The sequence below is a fragment of the Pteropus medius genome, unplaced genomic scaffold (assembly GCF_902729225.1).
Source record: "Pteropus medius unplaced genomic scaffold, Ma_sr-lr_union100, whole genome shotgun sequence".
Lineage (NCBI taxonomy): Eukaryota > Metazoa > Chordata > Mammalia > Chiroptera > Pteropodidae > Pteropus > Pteropus medius.
In genome coordinates, this window is record NW_024346667.1 from 27,745,673 (window position 1) to 27,772,136 (window position 26,464).

The 26,464-nt window shown below is 32.5% G+C and overlaps 1 protein-coding gene and 1 pseudogene across 3 annotated transcripts in view; both read right to left on the reverse strand.

The window, feature by feature from the left end:
* SPOCK3 (SPARC (osteonectin), cwcv and kazal like domains proteoglycan 3) overlaps window positions 1-26,464 on the reverse strand; it is a 319,126-nt gene that overhangs the window by 209,516 nt on the left and 83,146 nt on the right. The window lies entirely within an intron of this gene.
* LOC120613533 (uncharacterized) lies at window positions 11,970-12,088 on the reverse strand (annotated as a pseudogene).

A 26,464-nucleotide genomic window follows, 5' to 3' on the forward strand; every position in this document is an offset into this window, starting at 1 on the left:
AGTTTTTTCATTATTAAATCAAAAATGTATTTCAGTGCTTTTTCTTTCCTCCAGCAGCAAAAATAAGCCTTTTCAGACTCTATACTGATAAAATAGTAGGGAAGAATTTTTATAAGCAAATTTCAATTACTTCCAACTGGGTCCCTTATCATGATTAATACTTGTGAATAATATCTTTTTGAACATATCTATTTTTAGATACAAAATGAAAGCTGGTTTGCTCACATTGAGTTTTCATTTTGAGGAAGAGTTTTGATGTTTTCATTATATAATCATTTTATTTCATTATGTATAAATTGAGATTCTAATAGCACAGTCACTATTATCTATAGTAACTGTGTTACATTCATAGTTCATTGGTTTGTAAAAATCTTTAAACTAAAGTATGATTTACTCTTGCCCTCGAAGCTTTCCTTTGTGACCAGCATTTCTCCTTAATCTTCAGCATTAGAAGACTTTCTAAAAGAATGATCCTTCATTAAATTCAAAAATTCAGTGTAATGTATATATTCTTATAGTTTGTCCTAATACTTTTTATATTCCAGATTTCTTAAAATACTGAAATAACAAGATGTGCAAAAACATCAACATAGTAATTTTAAAAAATAGCCTCATATACCAGAAAACCAAAATTGAGGATTATAATCAGTAGTAAAGGATTATATATATGGAGGATAGTGGCTAAAAAACTGTCCTCAAGAATCCATCAGATTCTCTGCACATCAGTAGTAAATGAGGCACCCCCACTCTTTTTTAGGAAGGGCATATTAGTTGCCCACAGCTCCATACTCAATTATGCCAAACTTTAGTAGCTTAGAACAACACGTATTTATCCTACAATTTCCAAAGGTCAAGAATCTGCCATGGTTAAGCTGAGTGCCACAGACTCCCACAGGCCGCAATCAAGGTACCAACCAAGCTGCATGCACCCTCTTCTGAAGTCTCGATCAAGGAAGAACCATCTTCCAATCTTTCACATGTATTTTTGGCAAGATTTCATTCCTCGCTAACTTTTGGGCTCACAGTTTCAGTTCCTTGCTGGTTCAGTTCCAGTTTCCTGCCATATGGGCCTCTACCCAGAGCAGGTCACACCATGGCTCCCCTTAGTGTAAGGCCTCCAACAGAGAATACAGTCTTTATAAAGTTAATTTAAAACAATATCCCACAACTATTTTTTTATTTTTTATTTTTTTTAGTTTATTAGAAGTGAGTCACTAGGTCCTGCCCAAATTCAAGTACAAAAGCATGAACACCGGAAGTGGTGACCATCAGGAGCCATCTTCTAGGTCGGCTACCACAGGGCATGCTGGAAACTCTTTTTGTCATTTGACACCAGAATACTTCATTTTTCTATTGTCAAAACTTTCAAGAAAAGGAATTTCAAATTTCACTCATTTTTTTAATGTCAAGATTCGGTAAACTTCACTGCACAGTGTATGCCTATGCTATGCAGCAGTGCTTCAAACCTATTTATGGTGAAGAACCAGCTTTATTCTTCCCAACCATTGCAGAACAAACCTTTCATAAAATACAATAAAATAAATTATTTAAAAATTTAAAAAATAAATTATTTAAAAATTTTTTAAAAATTTAAAAAATTAAAACAATAAAATAAATTATTTAAAAATTTTTAAAAAAATTAAAAATATAAAATATAAACTTTAATAAATTTTTTTCTGTCAAATTGCCATGAAACATTTTTCAATGTTTACTATCAGTCTCTGTACCTATCTTACACAGATGCGGACCAGCACCAATCTGTGGACTCTCCTTTGAGCTACACTGATTGTTATGATATAGAGATGTAGTTAGAGATGAGGCTGAGAATATCTCAGCTAACTCACAGTTGAAAAAAATTTCATTAAAATAACATTCACGGTTCCTCTCACTCTCCGCCTCTGAGAGGAGACCACTGTTCTGTGGAGTGTTACCCCTTTTCTAATAAACTTTCCTTTTACCCCTAAAAAAATTAAAAAAAAAATAATAACATTCACCTTACAATATATAAGTGAGATAAAAATCAATAATGATATTTTGCTTCTAATCTGCATGTGATTTAAGATACAAACCAGTTCATTCTCTCTTCTTTATCTATAATCATCAAAAAGTAAGCAGCTTCAACAAATGTAGCCATGGGAAGTCAATGTGTTTACACATTTTAAAATTTACATGAAAATGAATCAGTAAATTTTTACAACATGAATAATCTTATATAGAATTGTGCATTTTACAGCTTTAATTATAATAAACTACACACGATAAAAAATTTTAACCCTTAAAGTACACACAATAGAAGCCAAAGTAAAAACTGTAATCTGCTTGATAAACTTTTGTACAATAAGCAATCTAATGAATAAACAAAAATTTAAAACAGTACAAACCGCTTATTTTCTTAAGTATCCATTAATTAATTAATTTGGCTTATGTGCCACTGTGAGACTGGTTGTGCGTGCGTGCGTGTGTGTGTGTGTGTGCATTAGGCAGTATAATCACCAAAATATACAATTCTGAAGTCAGAAAAGTATGACTTCAGATACCAGCAACCTAAAATTAGAAATGTTTTAAAATTTCTATAGTCCATTTAATAACTTGCTTGCTATTTTTACATCCTTTTAGAATGAGACTAATGATAAATTTATCATGGGTATATCAAGTTCACACACACGAGACTGAAGTGAAAATCTGGCATGTGTAAAAGCATGCATAGAATTGAATTGATATTTTAAAAATTATGTTAAAACGTATCAATAAAAATCAAAAGAAAACGTTGTTTACTTGAAATTCACTCACTTTGTATTATGCAAGACACTAAATAATATGCATATATTAAATAATAAAGCACGATACTCCTTCAGTATTTATTTTATTATTTAGAAAGATCAGTTTTGAGAGGATAATCATTCTTAACAAGCATATAGGTACATGCTTTTGTGTGTAGACACACACACATATTGACTTTCCACAGTTCTTCAGATTTGCTAATAATCTTGCATTGTCTACTATTTTGCACTACCATTATCTCATCCTTATTAAAAAGAGACAAAAGGCTATACCTCAAATAAAGAGTAGAGAATTGAAACTCATAAGAAATGAACAAGATGTTCTTATCTAATTGAATCTTGTAGCTCAAATTACCAGAACATTTTTAAGGGAACAAGATTCCCTTTAGAATAATCTGATATAAAGGAAGACAACATCTATATTACATATGTTTTAAGTTGAAAAAAAAAGAAAGTAGTTTCATGCACCTAGATGATAAAACATACAAATTCTACTTCCTTCTACCTTCTTCTAAATATATATATAAAAAAAAAACCCATAATTTTTTTAAAAATATGATCAATGCTAGTATTTAACATGTAACATCTGGTTTCACTGGTGCTACATTCTCATTTATACTTTAATAATGCCAAAAGTTAAGTAAATTTTGAATATTAGAGAAAACATAATAGTAACCATTATAACATAGTTTATATACTTGGTTTCCTTTTTATTGCACTTAATTATTGTAGATGAGTCCATTAATGGAAAGAAGAGAGGAATAAAGGAGGAAGAAACAAAGGGAAGAAAAAGGGAAAGAGGGAGGAAAGACAGGGGAACTTTAACAAATGTTCATTTAATACATTTTATGTGCCAGGTACCCTGGTAGGTTCTGGCCACTAGAAAATGAAAATACTTAGACATATCTCTGTTCTCACGTATTTTATAGTCTATAAAGAGATAATCACGGTAGCAACATAATGTAGCTACAAACAAAGCATTAAATCTGCATTAGCCTGATATGATCAGAGTCAGAGTACATAGCATAAGAGCTGCAAGATTAAAAATTTGCAAGCGCAAATGTTTCATGCAGAAGCACTAGCAAATAAAAAGACATGTTGACATAAGAAAGCACAAAGAAGTCTGAAAACTACAAGTAGTTCAGTATATGGAATTATAATATAAGTGTGTATCTACGTGTGCCTGAATCACTTGATCATAACTGTGTGTGTGTGTGTGTGTGTGTGTGTGTGTGTGTGTGTAGGAGGATCAGGTATGTTGGGAAGGAATGGTGATGGGGTGGGTGGTATAGTGACAGGCAAGGTGGCTAGGCAGAGACAGCTAGGCAAACTCATCATAACCAGATTCGCTAATTTGTTACATTTTTTCCCTACTTCCAGCATCGAAACTAGTCTAAATGTTTTAAGGTTGTAATATGGCTTCTAGAAAAAGCAATTATTGCATAATTGCATAATAACTACAAAGTTAATAATAACCACCATAACCTCTAATACAGTGTTTTCTGTATACCAATTTATTAAACACTGTAGTAACCATGTAATATAAATATCATTCTTTCCCTCAATTAACAGATAAGAAAAGATTATGTGACAAAGTCCCACAGCCAGGGACTACCAGCTTCTGCAGTCCATTATCTTAATCATTTTTAGTATGTTTCAGTTTTGTAATTTTTAATTTTATTATTTAATTTCCAAGTGCAAGTAGCACTTTTACCATGCAGATAATTTAGAAAATCTAACCTTATTATTTTTGCTCAATGATTTATTTAGCAAATATTTATATTTTCTATATTGTGCTCCAGTTCTAAGCAAGAAGGTAAAATCAGTGAACAAGATCAAGTGTCCCTGCCTTCCTGAAGCACAGAGTCTGACTCTGGACTATATCACAGTACAATTCTATATACTATTTATGAATAATAGAGAGGTTCTATAGTCATTGGGAAGATTCGTTTCGTTTCTCTCAATTTATTCTGTGTTGATATTTACATTTTGTTATATGTTTCTCCAAATGCCATTCAGGCAAATGCAAAAAAAAAAAAAAAAAAATCTACCGTAACATTCATAAGAGTATATGTGTAGAAATCGTAGACACAATTTCAAAAATGCTGTCAAATATAAAGATGAAACATCTGTGAATGTCTGAAGTGCATTCTACAACACAGAACGACACCTTGTTGCTTTCATCTACAAAATGTGCTACTTTTGAAAAGTTTCAAAACTATCAATAACTTTTCAAAGCTTACCACAAAATTGTTTTGTCCATATCCATTCATGGGGAACAACCCACATCCCTTGATAGAATCTAATTTATACTCCTTGCTGAGTTTTCTTTTAACATTCCTGGATTTAATTATCTGGAATAAACTGTTCCTCTTGACAAGAAATACTGTTTCTTGGTTTTATTCCATGTCTATAGAAATTTAGAAGCAAGATCCAATGGAAAGGAGGGGGGGACCTTTATAGACTAAACAAACTGAGAAAATAAATGTCCATGGAACATTGTGAAAAAGCTATTTCCTTAGTTTTAATCAGTGATTAGATGCCAAGAATGCAGAAGGGAAAAAAATCAAATGCAATAGCCAATCTCTGCGTGAATGTGTGATTAATATTGCCAGTCAATTGAATCTTGTAAGCAGTTCAGAATGTTGTTAATTACAATCCAGGGGAAAGCAAATTCAATATCAAACACTTTTAAGCAAAAGTAAATGGCATTTTATGGTGTTGGCAACTGTAATGTGTTTGAGCAGTGCTGAGCTACTTCATACATTAGCGCAGTTGTTTATGGACTTAGTGATATGATATTTAAAACATACTCTAATGTGGGTACTAAATTAGATCAGAACTGTGTTTCCAGTTTCAGGGAGGGAGGCCATATGTGCTATAAAGATAAAAGGATTTAGACAGTTGAAAAAGCAGGGAGTAGAGTTAAAAATCCCTGTGATGAAAAATGCAAGGAATCTGTTATCTGGGGGGAGCAGGTAATTCCCCACCAAGCAGAGTTCTTTCAAAGTGCACTGCTGGCAGATTTTCCTTTTATAAATGTCCTCCACTTCATTTTCCAAACCTGGCTAGTATTCATGGTTTTCACCCTTAGATATAACTATGTCCATAACAGTCAACTTCCTACTCTTTAACATACTTCACATTCTAAAACAGAGAAAAGGGAGATTTCCCACCAATAGAGTCCCAATCTTGTGATCTGTGTTCTGTTGCACTAGGACCTAAGGGAATGGAATAGTTTAAGGTCAGGTGACATAGGGAAAGCCACCTGCAAAGAAATTTCCAATATCCCCAGCAATTTGTTATTTGGATTAATCAACTCTCTTTTTTATATGGCAAATGACCCCTGAGAGCATGCAATGTCTTTCCTAAGAAGCAATGACAGTAGTATTGGGTAGTTGTTTAGCGGGTGTGACAGAGACCATATAGGCCAGAAAACCTAATATTTTTACTATCTGTCCCTTTACAGAAAGTTTTCTGAGCTCTGCTTTACAAGTTCCCCTCAGTAGTAACCTCTCCTGCTAGGAGCCTGTCGGTTTCTGAGGACTGAGAACGCAAAGGTTTTCAAGCACAGAAGATTAGGTGGCATGATTGTTTTGGTGCCTGTTCACTAAAAAGAATTTGGTGAATTTGGCAGAATTTGGTCAAAGATGTGTCAGTGCTAGGAATGAGCCTTCCTGCCATCTCTATTCTAGAAGGAAATAGAAAGGACAAAGGAGAATTTCATAAGCTTAGGAAAGCAGAGCCCTAGGGAGCTGTCTAAGTGGTGTATTTGGAAATCCACAGGGCAGTTTGAGGGGCTTGGGTTAAGAGTGAGACTTGTAAGAGTTAAGTGAAACGACAAAACTCTAGCATCTGCCATGCAGTTTTTACTCAAGCTTTGGGAATAAAACCACACTCTCTACCTCCACCTAGTCAACACTAAAAAACAAGTAGTGATTACCCCATGTCAGGGAGGACAGGTAGAGAGGCACCCATGTGGAAAGTCAAAAGGAATAAACTGTGATTGTCATATTCTAAGCCAACTTCTTATCTTATCTTGAAAATGATGCTCTATATTCCATGGCAGTGCTTCTCTGAAGCTTACCGCATAGATTCCTTTTTTTGCTACCATGCTGACTTCTGAGACAACATGGTATAGAACAAACTTTAGGAATAATACAGAGATGAGTATAAGTTCAAGCTCTACAATTAATTAACTGGTGAAGGATATTAAGAAAGCTAGACACTTTTACCTCCAATTTCTTCAATGGAAAAACTCTGGATAGTATCACCTTTACAGGGCTTTGTGGATATTCAATAAGAGAACATGAAAATACACCAAGCACAATTTTTTGCATTTAATGAGCTCTCAAATAAAGAAAACTCTGCTGCCTTATTTCTACTCCCAAATAATGTCAAATTAAAAGCTGCCAGCTCTCTTCTGTTCAAACTTTCATAGCTTCAACTCTTCATTCATTCGTTTACTCATTCATCCATATAATTATGGTTTGGTATATTACTGCTTATGATGTTAATGTATACTTAATATGGAAAGAAGACAACATTAACATACCCTTTGGAGCCACCCCCACTTAAAAAAAAAGCAGAAATGTTATTTCCCAACAAGTCCATGTTCTGTCAATTAATATCCCTCTGGAAAATTTGAATGACAACTATGTAGAGTACTGAACATTTGGAATACTTTGAAAAAAGAGAGGCAATGAAAGAGTTGATGTTAGGAGAAAGCCAAAGGGATCAGTAAGCAAAATATAAAGCTAATATAAAGTTGTGGAGAAGAAAAGATATACACAGAACGGATAAAGCAGTGGGATCAGAGAAAGCAGAACTGAGCCTGATTAAAAGATAGAAGGAAAACAAAGAAACGCATCAGCTCATGTCTCAAATCTGAATGACATTCCTGTTACAACGTCCCTAATGACAATATATAGTAACTCCCTTGTGTGCCTCTCATCAATGTATGTACCCTCGTGTTCAATATGCAATACTTAAGTACCAGAGGAAATTTCTATCCTAAGAAATAATAGTCAAACAGATACATTATCTGAGTAGTAATGTACTTTAAAATGCTTTGGTATGAATAGTTTGAAGCACAGGTGCATAATTTGACTTTCCTATTAAGCTTGGAAGTGATTAGGTAGCATTTGAATTACCCTAAACAGGAATCAACTTTGTAGGGACAGCAATGGAGTCACGTCAGATTGTGATGAAAATCTACCCAAGATAGTACATTAATTAGCTTGAGATATTCATATGGATACAATATGAGGAAGGAAAATGGGGAGAGAGAGAAGGAGGGAAGAAAGAAGAAATGACGGAAAGAAGAAAAGCCAGAATTTATCTGACTCCACAACTTGGTTTCTTCATTATTGTATATTTCTCTGACCTACAGCTAAGCCATATTCTGCTGGATATTACAATCTCACAGAACATCCACTTTAGACAAAGTTACTGTACAAACTACACGATGCCAAATATCCTCCACTCATGACCGCTACTTTACTAATTACAACTTACTCTTTGCCCTAGCCTATTCTCCCTATAAATATGTATCTATTGAGACAGACCACGATAGATTTGCCCCCACTTTCTGACAACGCCCATCCAAAGCAAATTTCCACTTCCTGAGACTCTCCCTAAAATTATACAACCAAAGCCCAGATCCTGTGTCATGTCTTTATAACAACCCTTTAGTGAAAAACTGCACAGCGGCCCAGTGTGTATCTCCCTTGCTGCGACACTTTGAAAACCCAACACATTCAACTCAGTGTTCCTGGTGGTGTTTGGCAATTCCTTTCCCAGAACACCGTCTACATCATAGCCAAGTTACAACCTGGCCTCTGTATGCAGAAACTGTTAAACTTTGGTAAATACCATATCACTGTTTTTTTTTTTTTTTTTTTTAGACAACAAAACACAACCGTTCATTTCAGGTTCACTGTATACTTACAATCAAGGCTGACTTACCTTAGGACTTTTGCTAGTGAAAGTGTCTACTTAAAATGCTCTGGTCAAAATAGGTTAGATAATTCAGCAGAGTATTAGTGGATCTGCATGAATGATGTGAAAAGCCATTAATAAAATTTATATTGTTTCAGAAGGATAGTGATAACAGAAGAGGGTAATAGAAATTTACACAAACTCTTCGTTTTCTTTGTTTCTATTTCCTGAAAATCAGTTAACATTGGGATCCCAAAAGTTAATTTATTTAGCTTCAGGTCACCTAAACCTAAATTGCTACATTATATTTTTCAGCTAAAATCACTAAATATTAAATAATGACATCACCTGGATAGGCTAACTATCCTATCTGTTAGGCAATGTCTGTAACTTGGGTGACTATTTAACAGAGGAGTCAGGTGTTCGTCAAGGTCACTCTAAATATGCAGAACTAATCTCTTGTTTTTGATATATGGAACTTATGAAGATTATCATGGTCTAATCATTGAGCTCAAATTTCACGGTTTATGAGACTATGTGTTGCTAATCACTTGGACAAGAACTCTTGATATTAGGTTTCTCAATTTTCAGTTATATATTAAAAATTGTTAAAAGATATAGGTAAGAATTATCTGAATATGCTAGAAATTATTATCTCTATCAAAATGCGAAAGACAAATAATAGTATCATTTCTACCATAAGAAATCATTGCATATTTTTCTTCCCCTATCATTTTTCTTCCCGTTTAATTTTCAGTTTCCCTGGAACCTTTCTTCTTTCATATATTTCTCTTTTTTATGTTTCCCTCTCTGAGAATAAGCCCACTATTTAGGTACTTGGTGACACTGCACACCCCTGAGGCTAGTACACTGATGTCAAATTTGAATAGAACTTGCATAGTCCAGAAATATTGTCTTGACAGTTGCTTCAACAATCGCCCCTACCTATGTAGACTGTGTAGCCAAAAATGTCATAATAATTACTTTGGTCTTTGAAATTGTCCTAAATTCCCTTTCACAGGAAGCAGGAAGTCGGGGTGATCCATACTAAAGGAACATAGGTATTCCTCTAAGTGTCCACCCTCCTAATACTTCTCCCTATATCTTGGTGTCTTTAGTGAAAATTAGAATAAAACTAAACGTAAGTTACAAATTTATTATTTATCAGTGAAAAATTATATTGTTATAAGTTCCATACTAAAATGTTAAGTTAGGTGATAGTATGAGTTACACATAGATCAAAGACGAGAGTAGTCATAAATAAGATCCTATTATATGACAAATATTTTGTAGGTACCAACAGCCCTTGGAAATTCAGTTTGGTTGTGAGGGCCTTATTAGCTGAAGACTCCTCTTCTGCCTTCCTCCCCTTGCTTTTATCCAAGCATATCCAGGGTGATGAGTTCACCTGACTGCAAGTTGACATGAGCCAACCATGAGTCAACCATGAGTCATAGTTAACAGTGACCTCACTTAATAAACTCTAATGCCATCTACTGCAAGCAAGCCAAATGTCAGAATCAAAGAAAGTCACAGCCACAGTTCCTTCTTCCGTGATCTGATAGTAAAATCTAGAAAACATGTCCTTTGAAAAATGACTATAGGAATTTTGGATGCTTATCCTGGAAGAGAAAAGACATCAAAGAATAGGGGTAAAAAATGAAAGGGGTGAGGAAAAAATGAAAGGAGTGGGAAAAAGCTTAAAAGAGCATTTTCATTTAATATTAAATTGTTTAACAAATTGAATGGAACTCTGGCAAGCACCCAGAAGAAAAGTCATATGGCTGCTAAAAGTCAAGAGTTAAATTTGGCCCTGGACTTCTATATCCAGTTTCAGTGTTCTCTCCATGATCATTTCTAAGAGGTCATGGCATGGTGTTTTTAGAATTAAACCATCCTAAAATGAAATAACTGCTCCCTAACTTAATAGTCATTTGACATGCTGACTATTTAATTGTTGTGTGTGTCAATTTTCTTATTTGCCAAAAAGTGTAATAGCTAATTTGGAAGATTGGGGTGAAGATTAAATGGGATAATCTACGTGAAATTCTGATTATAATGGCTGACAGAAAGTAAAACTCTTTCATTAGTAGTTACTGATGGCAATGATGATGATGATAATGACGATGATAATATATCACCACATCAATATACAAAGAAGAACTAGAACCTCTCAGAAATTATATCAAAGCAAATTTTTGTTTAATATGTGGAAGAATTTTCTAAACTGTCAGAGATAATCACATTATCTTGGCTGCAATCTTGAAACCATGGATTTTATTCTATATTCAATGGGAGATCATTTTTCTCTTAATAGAAGAGAAACAAATGGTGAAATTTATGTTTTACAAATAGATATCCAGTGACATGGTGGGTGAATCATAATCAAAAAAGACAGGATCGATTTTATATGCACATTCCAGAAATGGATTGGAAATCCAGTATGGATTTTCATTTTGTGCTATATTGAGTCCCTGTAATTCATTTACCATCCCTACTTAGGGAGATACCTCCCATTTTTAAAAGACCCCATACCAGTGTCAACTCCTTTGGCATTACGGTTAAGTCCATACTACCTCAAAGTATAACATATTTTTCATTACACTCCTAGAACAGAAATTACATCTCATTATGATGCAGATATTTATGTCAAATACATTATGACATGTTAGATATTGTACGTGCTTAGAATAAACATCTACTGTTGGTATAAATGAACAACCCAGATTATAGTGATGGCTCAGAAAGAAAAGACAGGATAGGAAGTTTGACCTACTTGGACATTAGGATGTATTTAAATTTTCATTGGAAACTTTATTTTTACATTTCTTCACTAACATATTTATGTGATTATTTTCTTTATCTTATCCATTTTTCAACAAATATAATAAAATAGTAAAATTAGTCTGAGCCACATATTAACTCCATCAGTTTCATATAGTAAAATTTATTTACTAAATTGAGTTTTAAGTGTTCTCCAATAACTAAAGATCAATAGATCTGACATACAGAGGTTAAAACAAAAGGATGTTAAATGAAATAAACAAAAAGGAGCTGGTTTTAGACTCTGACCAGTCTGATTACGGTTCTGGGTTCTGTTAACTGTGACTCATTCCAGTTTACTTCAAAAGTTACCTTAAAAGGTCTTTTTTATATTTTTCTTAGGGGAGGCAACCCTTGGTTGACCACATAGATTGCAAGATCTTTGTCAGCTTACAATCCCTTATTTTTTTTATTTTTTATTTTTTATGCCTACAGCACCTGGTCTTCCTAGGTGATCTCCTATCCAAGTACTAACCAGGCCCAACCTGGCTTAGCTTCCTAGATCAGATGGGATTGGGCTTGTTCAGGGTGGCATGGCCGTAGACAAAATTTATTATGATTTATTATGCTTACAACTGTTAAATGGAAATGATTAATTTTTATTTTACAGGATTTTTTAAAGAACCAATTGTTTTTATTCTGCCAAGCACTGAGGAAATGTCATTAAAACTCTGTCACTCTTTTTCCTCTGTTTCAGATGTAAGTATTCATTTTCCACTTTGTATTAATCATGTGCAATATTGCATATATCCACTCTACTAAATTATTGCGTAATTTACTCTACTAAATGAAAAGTTCCTCAAGATCAACAATGAGGTCTCATTCTTCTGATATCTTCAACATACCCTGGCACAATGACATACACAATAAAATTGCTTAAGAGATATTTGATCATCAAATTAATGAATGAGATAAGAAATAGAAACTACTTTAGGCATGACATTTTTTTTTTTACTGATCAGAAATTAATGACTGTAGTTATTTTAGGTACTTAGTAGTAAAGATTCATTGTTAAGAAAACCTACCTAGATTACAACGATGATGCAGAAAGAACAGAGTATATTTGGCCTACCTGTATATTTAGGTATACAAATAACAAATATTTCCTTAAACAAAATTATCTAGATAATTCACACTTCATTTTTATTACTTATATAACACTCTGTATCAGGTGTTGTTTAAAATAATGTAAAAATTTTAACTAATTTAATAATGACAACAAACCTGTGGAGTATTAGTGTTTACAATTTCCTTTTTATGGATGAGAAAATTACAAAATAGAGATTACATAAATAACATGTCCCAGATCACAGAGCTTATAAATATCAGAGCCAGAATTTGAATGCAGGCAGAGGATCTTTAGTTTCTGCTTTCCTAACCATTATATTATAATGTAATATTTCAAAAAATGTGTCTTGAAATACAGAGCATAATTCTTTGGACATTTATAATTAACATATTAAGGTTACAGTAAGAATCTGTGGGGTATGAATAGGAAATTTACTTTTATTAGTAATAGTGGAAAAACAACATACTTCATCCACAAATCTTATCCCAAGAATGTGTCTCTTACTTTCTTTCCCACAGGTGCTTAAACAAATCTTACATTTCATCACAAGTGTTGAGAACCGTTCAGTCTCACTCGGACCTGCTCAGTGGTGAGTACATGTGATCTGCAATTGCTCCTGCAGAAAATCGCCCAAAGTTATTGACTTTATTTCAAGTTATCATATAGAAAAGAAACACAGTTATTGACATGTAGGACACTTCATTTTCTCACGTTTCATTTAGTTTCCACAAACTAGAGAGCTAAGATGGTCTTCCATGATACAATTCTAGAACACATTGCTTCAAAAACATTGTTTATTTATAATCCAAATAAAAACTTTAAGTTTTTAGCTATCACAACTGTGCTTAATAAAATTCAGATTTTTTTTGCTCTTGGTTGTTTATGAAACCAGAGAAAAGATGGTATTAGATAAACACTGATATCGTATATGACTGACACTCTGGGAATTTATATATGTGTCAAAGGAAAGATGACTATTAATTCTCCCTAAGGATGACATATAACTAGCATCATTCTAGATGTGTAAGAGAAAAAAATAACATGTAACAGATGCTTTAGGCCATTTGAAAACTTTAGCTTACAATGAAATCACCTGGAGGACTTGTTATAACAAAACTGACACTAACTCTCAGTGTTTCAGATTAAGCTGGTCTTGAGTGGGACCTGAGAAATTGAATTTCTTACAATTTTCCAGGTGATACTGCTGCTGCTGGTCTGGGACATCACTTCGAGAATCACTGCTTTAGAATTTTAGAGCTTAATCTTATCTTCAAAGTCTGGTTGGGAAAGGCCACCAAACAATGACTTTCTCCTTCCAAACACAGAGAAAATGTAGATGTCTTACAAATAAGACCTATGAAATATTTATATTCTTTGAATGAATAACCTGCCTTTTTAAGGTCAATTCAGGCATTATAACTTTTCATACATTTTTAAAATCCATTTTATAGTAGCTGTAAACTATACCTGGTGATGTATCAGACTTTCTCAGCTCTTATAATTATATTAAACAGGTTGTAAATACTGGCTTATTTTTAGTCATTTAAATATGTTCCTGTACACTAAAGGAATAATCATTCTTTTTGTAGTTATCATATGTATTTCAAAAGCCAGCTTATTAATTTTGTTCAATAATTTATGAATTCATTCAACAAATACATATTGAACCTATACTTATTCAGTGCTGGTGTTACATGAGTGGAAAAAATAATAACCTTTGCACAAGTAACTTACAATAAAGATTAAAATAAGTAGAAAATATAATATTTGAGATAGTATAACTAATAAAGAGAAAAAAAAACCAGAGAGAATAAAAAATGTCTAGAATGTTGCAATTTCAGATGCTGAGAAATGATTTTCCAGAGGAAGTGACATGAGTTAAAGCCTCAAGACTTCCATTTTATTTTTGAATCAGCTTTCTAATATTTATGTTTAAAAATATCAACTTACAGGTTTTTTTTTTTAAGTTTTGTTTTCTAATTCCATTAACCTTTACACTGACAGAATTCATAAATGTTTTATTTTTTGATTGGTTACCATGAAAGTTTACACGTCTTTTAAACAAAGTCTAAAGTTGAGGTCTCAGCAGTTTCAACCCGAAATACCTAACTCTACCATCCAGTATATTTGAGAATTTTTAACCTTAAAAATTAGACTTTTTGAACTATAAAATTGTATATGTCTTATTTTAGTTGGTTTTACTGAGGTACAATATACATGTACAATATTCACTCTTTTAAGTGTGTATAGATCATCGAGTTTTGTAAAGTGTATACCGTTATGTAAATACCACCACAATTAAGATATAAAACAGTTCCATTGCCTGAAAAAGTTCTCTTATGTCCTTTTATAATGAATCTCTTTTCCCAGGTCTTAAGGACCACTGGTCTGTTCTCTGTCATTATGATTTTTTCTTTTCGAGAATGTTATTTAAATGGAATCGAGAGTATGTATATTTCCAATTCTTGCTTCTTTCCCTTAGCATAATACTTTTAGAGTTCATCCATATTGTTCTATCAGTGGTCTTTTTCTTTTTTAGTAATATTCCACTGTACGTATGTACCTCAACTGGTATATCCATTCAGCAGTTGAAGGACATTTGGTTAGTTTTCAGTTTGGGATAATTATGGATAAAACTGCTATGCATACTTACTACAGGTTTCCGTGTGGCCAGATGTCTTCATTTCTCTAGGATAAATACCTAAGAGTGAGATTGCTGAGTCACCCAAGAAGCATAGGTTTAACTAAATATACTGCCAAATTGTTTTCCATTCTGCATTCCCACTGGCAACATATGACTCACAGTTGTTCTTCATCCTTGTCGGCACTTGGCATTATCATGGTTTTTTTTTTGCCATTCTAATAATGGGTAGTGGTATTTCATTTTAGTTTTAATTTGCATTTCCATAATGACTAATAATGCTAATCAACTTTTGATGTGTTTATTTGACATCCATATCTCCTCTTGGATGAGGTCACTTTGAACATTTTTATCATGTCATATTTTTAACTTCTGAATCATTAAATACATGGGTATTTTAAAAAGCATTTTACTAACCAATATCTTCTGTTACAAGTATAATCAAATGTTTTAAAATCAAAAATAACCTGATAATTAGCATCACATTGTTCTGACAATTCAGATCTAAGTAATAAAAAGGGTTAAAGTAGAAATGAGGATATATATCAGAGGTCAGGAAACATAACCTTTCAAACTAGAACTACTAATCAAAATCAGCCAATTAAAATCACATAAAAATGCTTTTGATTCCTATTACTACATACTTAACAAAACATAAGAATTAAGTATAGCAGTTAAAATTAAAAACATCATGTGTTTCAAGAATGTCACATTAAGCTGCTACAAATTGTCCCCTAAAGACTTGCCCAGGAAGCCTCTATGACACTCTTTTGCCTCAGGCACCAGCGAAAAGCTGTATTTCACTTATATTAAATAGCTTCAAAATGTTTAAATATCTACGTGATATCACAAAAAATTGTATATTTTGACAATGAACTGATTATGAGCACTAATCAAATACTAAACTCCTTCAAAATCAAATACTAAATGTCTGTAGAATCAGATTTTGAAGATTGGCACAGAAGTACGCCACTGTAAATTATTATATGACAAGGTTATATTGACACTCAGAGCTTGATTTCCTCATTTGCAAAATGATGATATCAATATCTACCTCACAGGATTATTTAAAATGTAAAATACTCTCTAGACTAAATATTGATACATTAAACATTAATATTATATCCATTCCTAGATTATTAAAAACATGAGAATCCCTCATTAAGATGTAATTTTGTTTAATAGAGTAGTGGACACAAATTTTGTGAATTATATTGTGTTGCTCTCACGAACAAACACACAATTCTCATGATCATATGGAATATAAAAGCTCTAATTTGTATAATACTACGGACAAGTAACAATGAAATCCAAAAGAATAAAGAAGGTGAAAATCTTCCATCTATCCATTTCTCCCTACCCACTTTTTAATTCTTTATGTTCTATGAGCAACAATTTCTAACCTTATATTTTGCTGAATAATATCCAAAATGAAATTGTGTAAGTCTTCCATCTTGTGAAAATCGTAAGATAGCAAGAGGAAGGGCGGATTTGAAAAATAAAGGAATAGAAAGAGCAGGAGAGGGAATGAAGAATTTTTTTTTAAATTCTACAAAAAGTTAATGACTGTTTAGAAATCTTGTTACATTAAACGTTTATTAAATACCAACTATAAACCATGAACTTTGATAGGGAACAAGAATTAACTTCATAAAACCTGGACATATCCATGAAAAGGCTAGATGGTCTGAGAGGCTTTGTGTCCATAAAATATATAGTTGATGGATAAGATGTAAGAAACAAATTGTGAAATATATTACCAAGCATGCAAGAATCTCCAAAGGCTAACACACACACACACACACTCTACATTAAATGAATACACTTAAGAATTCGAGATACTTTGGAAGAAATGACGGTCAAAAACCTATAATTTCATGATTTTTAATAACAAGAGGAATCATAATCTAAGCTCTATATTTGCCTTTCTTGAACAGTTAATCCAGAGGCACTAAAAAAAGCTAAGATACTTAAAATGGGTAAGCATATATAATGAAAGATTGAGCTGTAAAAAATCCAATTACAAGCAAAAATAACCAATAAGAAATACTATTCATGAAAAAAAGTTAACAATAGAAATAATATTGTTTGCTGGAATTTGTAATCATAGATAGACTTTTTCATGAGTCTCATCCATTAATATACACAACTACCACTTTGTAGGAACCCCTAAACTGAGATAATCAATTAAAGCAAGCAGACTCAGTTAGTGAATCTGGAGCAAACTCCAATCTTAAGACAAAAGCAGGACCAGTGCAGGTTCCTCAGTATTCTCAAAGACTAAATTTAACAAATTTATATTTAAATAACCAAACATGAAGAAACAAGTCAACATTTACAAGAGTAAGAAGAAGAAAACATAATTAGTACCAAAAAAATAAATAAATAAAGTTTAAGTCTTCTGGACCCAAATTTCATACATTGGGTTCTAAGATTAATAATATCATGTTTATATATTAAAAATAGAAAGATAAAAGCATTCTATTAAAAAAAAAAACAACCAAGCAACAAAGGGCTATGGTACAGAGATAGATCTGAAAAGAACCCATGGAATTTCTTAAGTAACTGTAAATATTAAAATCTAATGAATATATTAACTAACTTAGTCACACTTAAAGAGATAATTAGTAAACTTGGAGCCATTGAGAAAACTTCAATAGATAACTATATTATATTTATAGATAAGACGCAATAAGTTTGAGAAAGATATCATTTCTATCCAAATTAATAAGTAAAGTAAATTCTAATTAAAGCCCCAACATGTTTATTAATGAAATTTGATAGTTTGATATCCATGATACAGGACTCATTATCAATTGTGTAGTACAGAGATAAAATCTATGTGATTTAGAATTGATATTTTATTTTATCAGCCTAGTGATCTGCAAAGATTTTCTCCACTTCCATTATTATTTGAAAACCAAATCAATAATTTCATGCATCTATTCTCTTTTTTATTCACCCATATATCTATTAACTACTATGTGCCAAGCCCTTTTTACGCCAATGGATGAACGCCATGAACAATACAGACAAAAATTCTTAACTTTGTGGAGATTGTATTATAGTAGGAGTGAGACAGACTACAATTTTCCCCCCAATAGATTAATAACAATATTATATGAGGTATAAATTAGAATGTAATAAGTAGCATGAAAAAAATTAGAGCAGGGCAAGGGGGATTAGAAATGCCAAGAAGACTGTCACTGTATAATGATAAAAGAATCCCATATACTCCTACAAGGTATATGATTACTGATTTAGAACATATCTTCAATTTTCAATCAATTGCTTTATATTCATTAACAGTACATTGTTTTAGATTAAGACAAAGTCTTCAGAGACCAAAAATATAAAAAGTGTAAGTATCTAAGTTTCAAACTTCTTATTCTATTTTAACCACTCAAACCTCCACAAAATATGTTTAAAATAGATTATTAAAATTCAGTACCTCGGATGTTTGAATAGTAGAAAAATCTGAAGAAATATATGTTACATTAGAAAAGCAATGTAAATGAAAATAAAAATTGCTCATTAGAACACTTGATTATCTACAGGTGTGTGAGGTACTGAGTAGAATCATATGAGGTTTAGGTCCTAAAACTAATTTTCCAACTATAAATTTCCACTTGAGATTGTAATTCTTATAAATTAAAATTTGGGAACCTGTAAGTACATGAAAGAAACCACAAGAGCTTTGGTCACCATACCTGTTAAAAAAAAAGAAAGAAAAGTAGCAGCAGAGTTCGCAGGGGGTTTGTACGAAATAATTCTCAAGGATTATCCCTCCTTTTATAAACTTTATATATTTTTATTAATTTAAGTCCTAAACATTTAATTTATAAATTCTTTCTATTCACCAGTCACTCTCCTTGGTGCTATGTGAGAATGGGGAACTGGGCCCAAGGAGCTTTCATTTCCATTTTATTATTCAATGGTGTCTATGAATTCTCCACATCTATTGTACAAGGTCCCAAAGAGTTTGACCCCGCCTTTCTTTTTGAGTTCATTGCTAGTAATTTTTCTTTTCATCCACACTAGGGGTCTTGCTGTTATCCATGAAATTATAATTGTTCCTATTCGAGAGCTTTATACTCTGAGACCTCAGTGAAATATACCTCAGAAATGTGTTTTCTCTCACCCTTGCTAATTGTCCATCACTCTCTATCCATTTAGACTGATGCTATTTTCCAGATAGCATTTATCATACATGAAATTATATTACATATTTATTTATTTGGCCTTTAGGATATAATAAAACAAAAATAGAAATAAGGGATATGTTTTCTTAATTGCTCACCAAGATTGATTAATGATTCACAGTAGAATTGGATGCAGTCACCAAAATGAAAAAAGGTATTCCATCTAATATTTTTAATATGACTATGATATAGCATGACAAGGGCAATAAATAAAAAAAAACAATGTCTTTCCATCGTGATAAAGCAGTTATAAGACTTTATAAAGTAAGATGTATGATGTCGATAGTAAAAAAAAAATTTGAAATAACTGAAGAGAATGAAAATTAATCATCTAATCTTTGAAATGTCTCAACTCTTTTATTACATAAGATTTTTATTATGTAAGATTTAATAAAACATACATGATTTGGCAAGAGAAAAAATAAAATTCACAAACAAGGAAAACTCTTACTGTTTACTTGATACTATAGGAACTATGAAAATTGAAGAAGATCACATTGTATACAGAAGAAATTTTCAGGGTCGATAAAGGCAATAATTTTATGAGCTGGCTATTAAGTTTACGAATTACCCAGGAGTTTGAATGAAAAATCGTTATTCTTCACTGTTGGACATTTTACTTCTTATCAGCACCTATCTTCCTCAGAGTCTAGAGAAATGAAGTAAAAAAGATGCAAAACTTTCCCACTACATAGAATAGAATAGGAAGTTTACAAAAGTAGCGACCAGGACATAGAAAGATCTGACTAAAGTTAGTCTTTAGGATATTCCAGAAATTTATATTCTCTAGATAATCACTGTTCCCAATTTCCATAAAGAATTAATAGTTACCTAATATAAAAGGAAGATCAAAACCAAATTACTCCAAGTTTCCAATGTATTTTATCAAATCAAATTAATGCAGTAATTCTGAGAAGAGAGAATTCGAAGAAATGCGGTAGGCGAAAAAGAGAAAGCTTGCCAGGAATATGTGAGAAGATCTGGAAGGAAGCTGGGGCCATTAACAAAGGAAGTGATACCAGAGGTCAAATCAAAGAGGAACTGTTCGTAACACTAAGGAAGAAACTCACACTAGAGATTACGGTTTCCATAAAAGAGGAAATTTCGCATCTATTTTTCTCATACAAAATTATAATTTAATGTGAATACTTACACAGAGTTTGTAAGAGTTTGATCTACAGCTTACATATAAAAAAATCAATCGCGATAAATTTCTTAGGCTACAAAATATATGCAAATGTAATTATAAACAGATTAAATAAACGAAATACATCTGAGCTTTTTTGCACTTCATTTACCTAGATGAGCCTAATAAATAGAGGCATTTCAATACCATGATGATTCCAGAAATCTGGATATTAGGTTTAATTTCTCTTTTTACTTCCTTCCTTATATTTCAATTTTGAGAAAAACAGAGTACAACTCACCATGGAATTTCTAACATATATTGAGATAGCTGCAAGGGGGAGCAAAGTTTTGCCACCTCCAAATATGTCTTTTTTGGAATATTGATTATTTTAAGCTGATTATTTCTAAGAAAAGAAAGCCTCAAAAAAAAACACACACAAAAAAACCTTTGACCTTCCTCCCTGCCTGCCCCCAAAGAATGTAGACAAAGAACTTGCTCTAGGAAGGCAGTTATCTTCTTGAAAAATTAATCCCTTTAATCATTACATAATGTCTCTCTTTTTCCCTGATAATCTTTTTTGTTCTGAAGTTGACTTTTCCAAAATTAATATAGCTACTCCAGTTTTTATTTGATTAAGGTTAGCATGGCATATATTTCTCCTTCCTTTTACCTGTAATCTACCTGAGTGTTTATATTTTAGTGAGTTTCTTATAAACAACATATGATTGGGTCGTAGGCCAATATCTGCCATTCGGTAACTAGTTTCTAATTGTTGCTTTGTTATTTTTTTTCTGCCCTAATTTTATCCGAGCATTTAAATGATTCCATTCGATATCCTCTCTTGGCATTTCAGTAATACTTCTCGATTGCCCTTGTTGTCTCCCCTCTTGACTTTGGACATCCCTAGTACTCCTCCTCAGAAAGAGTCTGTGTTGTGCATCTTTCTATTTGGAGGGATTATTATTATTTTACCGGACCCCAGTTGGTGTGGTGGTAGGGTACGAAGGAGGAGAAGCATTCTATTACCTTATGATTAAATCTTAGTCTTTTACTGTGCCTGTGTCTCTAGGCTGTGACCTTCACAGTGTTTCTCCAGTAGTAGAGCTTTTGCTCCTTTAAGAGTAACAGGAAAGCTAGAGTATCCCTTAGTGAAAGGTTTGTCCTTATCCCAGAACTATAGAACAAGGCTTTTGTAAAGTCTTTTCCCCTGGAGGCTAAGCTTTGTTATGGAGAATGCATCTGAATGTATGAACAAAACAGCGGGTAAGGAAATCTAAAATGTATGTATGTAGTATATATGTATTTATGCTCCACCCTTCCAACTTAAATTTTCAAACATAATTGCTTAATTAGTAAAATATTCTACAGTTGCAAGACTAATCTGGATACACACAGCTCTTATCATCTCACACCCTTGAATAAAATCCTTAAAGCTCCTCACTGCTTACAGATCCAAGTAACCGAGTCTAACCTAGTTCCAACATTGTTGTTCTCTTTGTGCTTCACATCTCTGACCCTCTGATTTAGCTGACTTCCTGTTTCCAGTATTTTGATTTATTTATGTTCTTGTCTCTCACTTGGTAGATTCATCCTTACCTTTTGCTATTGTCCCCAACTCCAAACTGTATCTCACCTCCGATGACCAATCTCATGCCAATTTTTCCATAAAGTCTTTCCAGAAAAACGATTCTTCTTATTTTTTAAATACTCAAGACATTTTATCTATCACTTTCTGATGCATGGCTCCTTTTCTATGGAGATAAATAATCTTATGGTTATTTATCTCTTGGATTATTTATTTTACCAGATTTTATGTAACTAGAAGGCAAGGATTCATCTTCATCTCCATATCACCAAGTAATGTTGCTTAGATAGAATTATCTACAATAACTATGTTCTGATTAGTAAACATATAATTGATTTTGACTCTTTTTCGGTTTTTTTCCTATTCATTTTTATTCTATTTCCTATAGTTAATGCATACAATTATAATTGTGAATCTAGGTTAATGTATTGAAACTAAGACAAATAGCAATATTTCAATATTTCCTTTTTGTCAATAAATGGTTTTATGATTTTTAATTCATTTTTACTTATATATTTTAGAAATCCTCAATAATAGGTTAAATACAGTATATTAATAGAGCATATGCTTCCCGATTTCCTAGTAACATGACAATAAACATAAAGAACACATATGTAGACCAGAGCAGAAAAGAAATCAAAATAACTTTTGTTGTTGGAAATTAGATACATATGCAATATATGACTTAGTGGATCAGGGATATATGGAACCTTAATGCGAGAGGCTGGAGTTATGTAAAGCATTATTTGACAGAATTTTTCGAAGGCTCAGGAATTGGTAGCACACAAAAAAAGCTAGCTATACATCACGCTTATCTTAGGCATTTACACAAGTTTAAAGACTCTCTTGATCAGAGTTTAATTTTTCATTGTCCTCTGAAACTAACAGAGTATTACATAAACAGTGGTCATTAAAAACTTGTTACATTTTTGCCCTTTTTTCTTTTAATTTAGAAAGAACATTGGGTTAGCATTTAATGGACTTCAATTCAAATCATGTCTGCCAGTGCCTGTAATTTTTTCATCTCTCTGTTTAAATTTTCCCTTTTTGAATGATTCACCTATTACTTTACAGAGAAAATGATATTAGATACTGTATTTGAAATCACTTTGGAGAAGAGTTGAAGATGTTATCAAAATTGAAGTACAGTTTGACATATTAATTTCTTTCTACATGACACAATTCTATATTTTAGTCATTGCTCTCACAATAAGTATAACTTAATATTACTCGATCCTTACTATTCGTCTTATAATGTGTTCAGAACATTACTTTTTCTCGTGTTCTGTATCAATTTATACTTGTGCTCCTGAAATATAACTCTATCCTTTTCAAAAATAGTGAATACCAAGTTCCCGCTATCAACTTACTTCTTATCGAATATTTTATTTCCATTAATAAATTATATGACCCAAGGTGTGCTTTTGCCAAGGTCTTTTATCTCGGTAATTTCAAATGCCACCTAACTTAGGCAGCTACTGTTAGATGTTCTTTCTCTCTCTCTTTCTGCCTGGCTGACTGACCTCTTTTAACCTACCTCTATTCTGTAGTTGCCAACCTTCTCGTCTCTACTGCTAAAAGTGATCGTCTTGCTGATCACTTAGCTCAGTGATGAAAAAAGACCGGAAGGTATCTCACTTATACACATACACAAACACTACCTCATTCTCTCTCAGAAAATTATTTCTCAGATTTATTAAAAAGTTAATGCTAAGTCGACCTCATCACCCCACCCCACATATCTTAATCTTTCTGCATCAATAGTCTGCAGAAATAATTAGGACATAAAACATCAACTCTAAAACAATGAATTTACTTCTAATAAAAGACAATAAAATATTCTCAAAAGAGTTTTAATGCTTCTATTTTATTGTGTACTAATTATTTAAATGTTGGTTAAATTATGAGATAATCTCACTTAAACTAAATACTCATTAATCAGATCATTTTATTCCCAAACCAAATTATTCCTAAACAAGTAACCAATGAAATTGATTTCTAAACTCTAAGAAACAGAGTATGTTGCAACATTAGCCAAATCTTTGAAGTTTCTTATATTTGTATAATGACTTTCTAAGATTTAATACCTCAATGTGTTATCTATCATCAGTCTCAAATTTGCATTCGGTTATGTAATGCTCCTATATAAATCTCCTGAAACTGTTGAATGGTGATGTTTAAAACTCATGATCAGCCTTTGGTAACATTCCTTATATTTGAACCGCAGGTACCAATATTCTCATTAATAGAGGCTTTCCACTGAGAATACTGCTTTCCTTAAAGTCCTCTCGAATGTGGCTGTTTTCCCCATTATATTCTTTCTACAAAGGTTTGATGTGGGGTAGGTGTCCTTCTAGTGTCTTGGAAATTGTCCCAGGTCTCGCTAATCATTTCTAAACCATGCTCTCCCGCGCGCCCCTTCTTTCCTAAAATGTGTTGACTTTGATTCTACACCTTTAGAAATGACTCTTCCTTGTTGCACTCACTACCCTCCTCCCTAATTATAATTTTTGACTCCTTTGTCTTTCCTCTTATTCTTTGAAAACTTTTAATGACCATTGCTCCGTAACTATGTACTCTCATCAAAATCCTTGATTTCATTATCCATGCTGATGACTTTCAATCCTGGCCTCTCAGCTCCTTTTCTCCTATTCTCCAATAGTTTTGCCTTCCACATACCTCAGCCACTCACATGATCTAACCTATACTTTATAATTACTAATAACTGCCACTGCTTTAAAAACTCAACTAAAATATCCCACCCACCAACCACCTTATCCTATCTCTTCATCTTGCTTCCTCTAGTACTCTAATTCTAAAAATGCCATGAATTCACCTGTACCTTTGATCCGTCATTCCAACTACATATTCAACATTCTTTGTCACCCAATGCTCATGTCTTCCTTTCTAGTTTTACTAGTTTAAATTCCATGGTAAATTATTTTAATTTATTCCAGGCAAATACCCACAGCTCCCTCATACCTCTCTTCCTTCAAAGAATTTGCTTGGATAAATTATAATCCTAATTTAAGCCAAATTGCCTCCTCCTTGGGGTCTGAATCCACAAAGTTGCATTTAGCTGGAGAAAAGCACACAATTACTCAAGCTCTGTCACAGTTTGTGATCTCTCACCTCGGATGAGAATGTAATGGCACCCAATATCCTTTTCCCTAGCCCATTCCCTCTCCTGCAGTTATGGAAGACACGCTAGACTCCTCGAATTGGCAATATCACCTCCCCATCTTACTCAGTTTATGACCTCTTTTACTCTATTTCTCAAAATAAATAAATAAACTAACAAACTAACAAATGAAAAAGAAATAAGAGAAATTCTATAAACTCCCATCATCATACCTGCACTCCCTTTTACACTAGGAAGGGATCTGGGGAAAAAATGTCATTTAAAATCTTATTTCGTTTTTTAAAAAATACACATATATAGAGAGGTCACTTATGTCTCATTTACAGGATTCCAGTACCTGAACTTATAGGTAAGAAATCCAGTATAAGGGCTGATAAATGAGAGACTCTTAATGAATGGGTGACCAGTGAGCCAAAGAATAAAAAGATAATAAGTCAGTATTCATCGAGGAAAGAATTCATGTCATCTTCATTTGTGTTCTATTTAGTTATTTATTCATAATACAAATATCATTAAAACCCTTGTTATGTGTATAGAAATATTCAATAAATATTTTCTGGATGACTGAAGACATGCATTGATGGGTAGGAAGGATATTCTAAAATACACTATAGCATCCCAGGAAACTTTAAATGAAATAGTTAAATAATACGAAAACAAAAATTCTTCCAACATGAGATTATTAACCACAAATGAATATTGCCCTAAATAAAGATGACTCTGTCAGTGTTATTAATGGTACTTTATAATCTATTATACTGCATGAGAATTTTTTCATTTAAAAAATAATTACTCAAAATATCTATGCCAAATAGTTATACTAACCATGTTTCAGAATAGTATGCAAATACATTTCATTTTATAATAAGCCATTGACCACTTAAGATCAAAAAAATCTAAGTATAATCTAATATAAAAACAATTATGATGTTATTTCTTTCTTTTATGATGTATTTCAAAAAGTGGTTATAACGAACATGTACTTAGATTAAATTCTTAAAGAAAAACATTTCAAAACAAAAGATAGGTGAAAATTTCTTGATCGAAACATTTAAGATGCAAACATGTAAATAAAAGTATTAAGGTAGATAACAAGAACCTATTTTCCTGAAAAAAAAAAAAAAGTCAGTCTAAACATAAACCTTATACACTT